This window comes from Panicum virgatum, chromosome 5N (genome assembly GCF_016808335.1).
Source record: "Panicum virgatum strain AP13 chromosome 5N, P.virgatum_v5, whole genome shotgun sequence".
NCBI classification, from domain to species: Eukaryota; Viridiplantae; Streptophyta; class Magnoliopsida; order Poales; family Poaceae; genus Panicum; species Panicum virgatum.
Window position 1 is genome coordinate 34,430,230 of NC_053149.1, and position 8,792 is coordinate 34,439,021.

Sequence of the window (8,792 nt, forward strand, 5' to 3'; positions counted from 1 at the left end):
CGAACCCGACTCGATTACCCCGACCCTAAAGCCCTGGGTTAAGTCACTGAGACTTTCCGAGTAGTCCAAACATCTGGGCCCTGAGGCCTTAACTGAGTCACGGAGACTCACCGAGTAGTCATAGAGACACGCCGAGTCGTAAGTGGCGCCCAACCCCCGAGCAGGGTCGCTGGCGGAGTCACGGAGACATGCCAGGTCGTCATGGTGTCCGGGCCCTGAGGCCCTAGCTGGGTCACGGAGACACGCCAGGTCGTAGGCGGTGCCCAGCCCCCGAGCAGGGTCGCTGGCGGAGTCACTGAGACACGCTGGGTCGTCACGGCGTCCGGGCCCTAAGGCCCTAGTTAGGTCACGGACACACGCCGGGTCATAGGCGGTGCCCAGCCCCCGAGCAGGGTCGCTGGTGGAGTCACTGAGATGCACCGGGTCGTCACGGCATCCGGGCCCTGAGGCCCTGGCTGGGTCACGGAGACACGCCAGGTCGTAGGCGGCGCCCAGCCCCCGAGCAGGGTCGCTGGCGGAGTCACTGAGACGCGCCGGGTTGTCACGGCATCCGGGCCCTGAGGCCCTGGCTGAGTCACGGAGACACGCCGGATGGCCATCTCCTTCTGCAAACGGCTCACGCAGCCGATCCAGGAGAGGGTCCACCCATTCTTCGAGTACTGGGGTCATCGGGACCCAACCCGGGGGCAAGATCGCAAGGTCCCCCGGGAGGAGATTGCGAACCAGGTCGCCCGCATCATGGCGGGGCAGATCCGGGACAAGGGCTGCCCAAAAGCCCACTGCCTGAAGCGGCCGACCGACGCCGTAAGTTTTCTTGAATCTTCCGAGTTGTTTTGTGCATTCCGAGTTATTTCCTCTGTTTTCGCTCTGTTTTTCCGAGCGCACCCGTTGGGTTGTAACACAACTCGGATCTTTTGCAGGCCAAGGTCTTGGAGTACTAGTCCCCCGCTCCTCTGCCTGAGGGGGACCTTGGGAAGGATGCCGCCGCCCTCGCCGAGCTGCACCAGCCGGCGGAGGAGGAGACAGAATTCTCCTCCGACTCCTCCGTGGGGAGTGAGCCGGAGGTGGAGATCACCGGAGCTTCGGGGCCGCTGCCGCCGACCACCCTGAGGAGGAAGACGTGCCACACCATCAAGAAGATTCTGCTGTCGAAGGCGGGGTTGGCGGCGGCGCAGCAGACGCTGAGGAGCTCGACCCAGAAGGGGATGAGCAAGGTTCGGGGGGGCATCGGCGCCCCCGGCCACTGCTGAGGTGGGGTCGGCATCGGCCGGCCCCCAAGCCGAGAAGGAGGCAGCCCAGGGATTGGGCCAGCTGCGTGGGGACGTGACGCCCCCGTGCATCGGCTCTGGGACTCCGCCGGCTGCACCGCTGAAGCTAAAGTTCTTGCTGCGTTGTAGCGGCGGGTAAGTTCTTGAATCTTGATCCTTGTTCTCGCTTGATTTTTGATTTCTAGAGCTGTGCTGAGCGCCCTTGTTGTTGGTGTAGGAGGGCGTCGCTCAGCGGCGCCAAGAGGAAGGCGGAGGAGTCGTCCAACGAGAGCGGCTCCAGTGATCCCGCAATGCTGACCTCGCCGCGGGCAAGTCCGGCGAAGAGCCGCGCCTGCCGCGAGGAGGAGAAGAAGCAGGAGGAGGAGGAGGCCAGCAACAGGGTCTCCCCTCCTCTCTAGGACGTGGTGATGCAGGATCTGCCCCGTGACGAAGGGGCAGAAGACATTGTGGCCGAGGCCCGCGAGGTCCCGGCCATCGAGGTGGTCAGGACCACGGAGGTCCTGGCCATCGAGGCAGAGAGGACCCGGGCCGAGCCCACCGAGGGGGTCAGGATCCCGCCAGTTTGTGTTGCAACAGGGTGACGCTAATGCAGCCATTTTTAGGTTTTGTGTTGCATTTGGTTGGGAATTCTGCTACATTATTTCTGAGTTGCATTAGCATGTCGTGTCTTGCAATAGAAAGGTGCTATGGCGACCATACTAGCGTTGGTTGCTTCTGAACGGCAATATAGCAACATCTTATTTGGGTTGCAAATTTCTTGGTGCGTTGTTGCAATACATAGGGGGCTATTGCTTCCTTTCTTGCCTCAAGATGCAATAGCATGTACGTATTGCAACGAAATTTAGTGGTTGCACTAGTTGTCGTAGTCGTTGCAACTATATCAGACTTTTGGCAATGAGGTCTTCCTTGGTTGCACTTAAATTTGTCTATCGCCACACTTTTTGTTCCTACTATACAGGAGAGCAACGATCAGATCGGGACTCATCCTTGATCGGGACCCGATCTAATTCCAAGTCTTTTATCTCCATCGGGGGGCAGCGCAGGTCCTCCACGACGTCTAGATCTCCAACTAGATCTCCACGACGTCTAGATCTCCAAGACATCAATCAACATCTGCGGTGCCACTGGTACGGTTGTCTTGATCTATATACCTCCCCTACATATATATGCATATTGCTAGATCATGATCTCTAGCTCGTTTCAAACATGCATGCAGATTAATGGCATCACACGAAGATAGGAGTTGGATGCGCTTGCCTCGACATTCAGAGGTGTGGAAGAGGAATTTCCAATCTTTTATTGAAACCTTTGGCACATCATCGCGAGGTCTTGCATCTGTTGCGTGCCCATGTACTACGTGTCAATGCATGATCAAATATCATAATGTGTTTGAGATTCAACTTCATTTAGTGAATAGAGGGTTTGCTGATTGTTTCATCAATAATTAAATCGAAGGCCAAACTAGTTCATCAGCTGAGGGTCATGTGAATCATGATGTCAGTCCTGATCTCAATAATGCTGAACCTGAAGATGCACAACCTACAGCTGATACAACACCTTATTTTGGAGAAGACGACGAAGAAGACGCATGTGATGACCGTGCTGCCACTAATACTCTGATTAGAAACATTATCAGTGGCTCTATACATGGACAAATCATAGATGCTGAGGAGCCAAATAAGAATGCAGAGATATTTTTGAAACTATTAGAGCAGGCAAAGATGGAATTGTATTCAGGATGCAAAAATGCAACTAAGGTTTCTTTTATCGTGGAACTTTTTCAGATAAAGTGCTTGTATGGAATTAGTAACGCAGTGTTGGAGGCCATACTTAATCTGTTTTCAAAGATTCTCCCTGATGGCCATTGTCTTCCTGACTCCTTGGATAAAGTGCAAAGGGTGGTTCGAGACCTAGGCTTGGACTATGTCAAGATACATGCATGTAAGAATGATTGTGTGTTATTTTTTGAGGAATACACAAGTCTGGAGACATGTCCCATTTGTAAGGAGTCAAGGTGGAGAGTTGTAGAGAAAACCTGTGATAATGACAGTGCAGGTGGTGCTACTACTGTTAAGAAGCGGTTACCAGTTAAGATCCTACGCTACTTTCCTCTTATTCCTCAGCTGCAGAGAATGTATATGTCGAAGCGCACATCAGAGGAATTGCAGTGGCACAAGAAAGAATTGGTCAACAATGGAAAAATGCGTCACCGTGCTGACTCATTGGCATGGAAGCACGTGGATAAAGAATATAGCTGGTTTGCAGAGGAAGGTCATAATATTAGGCTGGGTCTTGCTTCTGATGGCTTCAATCCCTTTGGGATGCAAAATGTTACATACTCCATATGGCCTGTTATCCTAATACCTTACAATTTGCCTCCATGGTTGTGTCAGAAACAATCTAACTGGTTGTTGTCAATGTTGATACCTGGTCCAAAATCTCCTGGAATGGATATTGATGTATATTTGAGGCCCCTTATATTGGAGCTCAAGGAGCTTTGGGAAAAGGGTGTTACAACATGGGATGCAGGGACTAGGAAGAATTTTAAATTGCATGCTCTTCTTCTTTGGACAATTAATGACTTCCCAGCTTATGCTATGCTTTCTGGTTGGAGCACGAAAGGAAAGTTTGCATGTCCATACTGCCACAAAGATACTGAGTATTTGTGGTTGAACCATGGGAGGAAGCACTGCTACATGGGATATCGACGCTTCTTGCCCCCGGACCATCCATGGCGCAACAACAAGGTCAGCTTCAACAACAGGGTCAAAACCAGGGAGACATCAGGACCACTGACTGGTGCACAGGTACTTGAGCAGTTTGAAAGTTTTGAACAAGTGAAATTTGGAAAGACGACAGCATAAAAAAAGGAAGCGCGACGAAGACAAAAGATGGCACAACTAGAGGAAGAAGAGTATTTTTTTGAGCTCCCTTACTGGTCTTCTTTGCTCATCAGGCATAATTTGGACGTCATGCACATTGAGAAAAATATATGCGAGAGCATATTAGGCACTCTGCTTGAATTGGAAGGTAAATGTAAGGACGAGGAGAAGGCCCGGCTTGACATGGAGCATCTACGGATACGACCAGATTAGCATCCTGTGATTAATAATGATGAGTATACCTTGCCACCATCCTTGTACAATTTAGATAAGGAGGACAAGGAAAGTTCGTGTGCATTTCTATATGGAGTGAAGATGCTTGATGGGGTTTCCTCCAATATAAGAAGATGTGTTGACGTAAAGTCATGTAAGGTGTCTGGCCTGAAAACTCATGATTACCATCTAATTCTACAGAAACTGTTACCCTTAGTGGAGCGTAGGAATTTGCCAGAAGCTGTTGTCATCGTATTGATTCAGCTTAGTAATTTCTTCGATACACTATGTTCCAAGGAGCTGGTGGTAGCAGACTTGAACAGACTTAGCAGTTCAATTAGGGAGACTGTTTGTCGACTTGAGATGCTATTCCCACCTTTATTTTTTGATATCATGATGCGTTTGCCTGTTCATCTAGCTGAAGAAGCTAAACTTGGTGGGCCCGTGTGTTACAGATGGATGTATCCAGTGGAGCGGTACCTACGTACTGCGAAAGGATATGTGAGGAACAAGGCGTACCCTAAAGGTTCAATAGCCGAGGGATACATACTCGAGGAGTGCCTTACATTCTGCTCAAAATTCTTGGACGTGGACACCAAACTGAGTTGTGTTGATCGACATGAAAGAATTGCTGTGAATGAGCCACCATCTGGTCTGAGCATATTTGCTGAAATGGATTACAAGAGGAGAGGACAGACTATCGAGATCATGGACGCATATGAGATGCTGAAGATGAGGCACTACACAATTTCAAATTGTGATGAAGCTAGACCATGGATCGAGTAAGATACGTTACTCAACTTCCTTACTTTTAAATTTTATATTTTATACTAACAGTAATATTCATTTCTCTGCAGTGCGCATTTGGAAGAACTGAAGAAATATGGATCATGAAATCTTAATAAGTGACACGAGGATCAATTTGTAAGATGGTTCGAAGGCAAGATCAGAGATCTATATGCGAAAGGGGAAGTAAGTTTAGAGATGTTTGCACTTGCTCAAGGACCGGATAGTCGAGCTCGTACATTGCATAGATGTCATATCAATAATTGGTTGTTTCGAACCGCTGACATTGAGAAAAGCCTCGTAACACAAAACAGTGGTGTGCTTGTCAAGGGCGACGGTGTTGGCGCTCCTTAAGTATCCATTTTATCCCTTGTTTAACTTTGATAATGGCATGAATTTAATATCAAAATCACTAACCATCCTAACCTCGGCCCAATTATTGGTCGTTTTCGCATTTGCACATATATTTTGGAGGTACTTCGTTTTTGCAGGTTTTTGACCAATTTTTGGAGCATGAAATGACGAGGCCCATGATCACGCGATGACACGAAGAAAGACGAAGGCCAAAGCCCAAACAAAGGACCAAAGGCCATGATGACTAGAGGCCCGTTCATGCACATCCATCCTCCAAGGAAGCCCAAAGGACAAAGCCCACAAGATGAGATCAAGATACTTCGGGGCTAAGCAAAGCAAATAGAGATTTAAGGAAGGATTTTCCATCCTATCCAACGGGGTGCAATCGTGAAAGGGATAAACTCCAGAAGACTACATAAGACTTGGGGAGAAAGGAGGACACGAGGCAGCGAGAAAATGGGCAAGGCCGGCCGGCCAGGGCCCATTGAGCCGGCCGGCCTAGGCCCTTTTCGGGGAGTCTCGGCCTCCCCTTCGACCTAGGGTTTCTTGGGGCTATTTAAAGACCCCTCCCCGAGGCTCATGCAGAAGATCATTCGGGAGACGACGTGTTGTCGGTCGAAACCCACTGGCGAGCAGCGACAGGCAACACGAAGAGCCGGGAGGTCGCCGGGGCACTGGCAGGCACTGCTCCCTCGTCGATGGCCTGCAATTCCAGCAACGCGCCGCGGCTTGTGAAGACGCAGGGTGTGCCACCTGACCTATACCCGATCAGGAAGGTGCGGACGTGCTTGCGATGATTGACCTGCACACACAAACACGTGGAAACGTAAGTCCGAGCCGTGGTCGGCTCCCCGGGACGACTCTTGCATCGGCTTTAAAGAGCCGATCGAGTCCCGGTGTCAGATGGGATCTGTTACATCTAGATATTGATGATTAAAGCAAATAACTGTAAAGCTGCTTCAATTAAATCTAGTTGATCTAATCCATAACAGTAAAGGCTTCACTGCTAGATCGGAACATCCTACACGTGACTAGGCCTAATAAACATAGCAGATAACTAAACTATAACCAAAACAGAGGCCTAAGAACTAGCAAGAGCCGATTTCCGGATCAATTCCCTATTAAGACTAAAGCAAAGCATCTAAGACGCCACCGGATCGTCCAATCCGTTTGCAAGGCCTAACCTAGCAGATATTACGCCAACTCTTAAGAACAAGAGCAAACCGTAACAGATCAGATCTACTAAACATAAAGGAAGCAGGGTGTTGTCTCTGTGCAACTAATTCTATGCGACAAGAACTAGCATGAGATTGAAACGTGACTGCACAGAGACAACATGATGTTCGTAGATGATAAGCAACGAAGCACAATAAATCTACTAAAGGCCATGCCACGAACATCAAGATAACTAGCATTACTCGCCATAAAAAATGCTTCAGTACGAGTAATACCAAGGTAAAAGCAAGAACAATGCTGCCCTGATCACGAGAAGCGATCAGGGCAGCATGGCACTTACTTGGATGAAACCCTAGGTTTAGGGGTGGCGATGCGCCGAGATTGTTGTTTGCGAGACGTGATGACGCTCTCCCTTACGAATAACAAAGGGTACATATTTATAGTCCGGAGACTTGGGAAACAATCTAAACTAATCTTGTCCCGATTGGACTCTATCTTTATTCTTAAACTAAATCTAAGGATACATGGCCTATGTGGCCTAGATGCTCACGCAGGAGCCGATTTACAAGTCTTCTTAATCTCCTGCTTCAAGCCCGTCTTGCTTTCGGCCCATAAATTAATCATGTTAATTTATGGTGATAACACATGCTCCCCTGGTTTTGGCAATGATAGTTCCAAAACCAATCCGTCGCTTCATCTTCCCGTTAATGCTCATTAAACACACTGCAACCACTAAGGAAGATGCAACGTCTCTGCAACTGGCTCCTCGTAGAACGTGAAACTGTCGATCCGTCTTCCATCTTTTTCACTATTTAATCTTACCCGAATCGGCTCTTCTCCACAGCAAAACTCCTTCTTCCTCCCAAAGCCAATAGCGCAGAAAACCCCAATCCTCCAGCACTAGCAATGGCGATCTCTTCCTCCTCCGACTCCAACTCCTTTGGAGACTCTCCGTCCTCCTCTTCCCCTTCTTCTTCCCTTGGCCTATCACCTGGCCCATGGCAATCGCACCGGCCTAGGTAAACTCTTTTTTGGAGAAACCTACAGATATCTCCATCTGATGACATCTAACTTGCTTAACCAAAAGAAACTGAGAACTGGAGGCCCTTGGTGGTTTATTCAGTTGTGGGCACAACTGTACTTTCAGCACCATATCCCGAATTTCCAAGGCCTGACCAAGAACTCTTTCCCTGATGAGAGTGGCAAACCAATTAGATGTACTAGTTACGGCCAAACTTTATTCAGTCTCCCTGGCAGCAAACTAAACTCTACAGATGCAGCAAATTGGTTCAGAATCTTCTACAAAGGACTAGATAATCCACTCTATTTCCCATTTACTGAATCTGAATCCTTTGAGAACCAAACTGCCTTCAGATTAGATAATTTTGCCGATGACGACAGCACTCGGCATTTATACTCTTTGATGATTCGACCTGGCTTCCTCCCCGTTGGCATCAGCACCTCTAATAGAATTATCAAGCCAGGTTATGAATCTTACCAGCCAGTCATAGCAGCTCGGCAATTTGGCCTAGGACAGGTCCCTCCCCACTTCCATATTCACCACTTGGTGGAAAGCAGAGCCGATATGCCTGACGGTCTCACCAGTTCAAGATGGTACCGCATGTTTGATGACCTCCACATCCCAATACCAGCCGATCCTTTACCTCTTCATCAATCGGCTTTGATACTTGGTGGAACATGTGGAAAACACATGCATTCAGGAAAGCTCTAGGTCCTCAACTGCAGCAGATCGATCCTGAATATGCAATCCCCGAAACAGAGGTATTGAATTTATACATTTTTGCTCTTCCCAGATCATCCATCCTTCCATTTGTCTAATTCTAACTCACTTTTCTTGCAGCAACAAGATGGTCCAGAACCTACGACCAGCAACGGGGAGCCATTCCACTTTCTTCCAACTGCCCCTGATGTACTCTTCTGCAAGGGATCACCAACAATGAAGAAAGTGATAATGACTGTTCAGCCAGACTTACTTCAGTCGGCTTCCAAATGAAGACAAACTCCTGCAAGCGCTGCCCCCCGAGTCTTGACCAAGAAAAGGAAGATGATCACGAGGCGAGTGATCAAGAAACCAGCACCAGCTTCTTCGAGT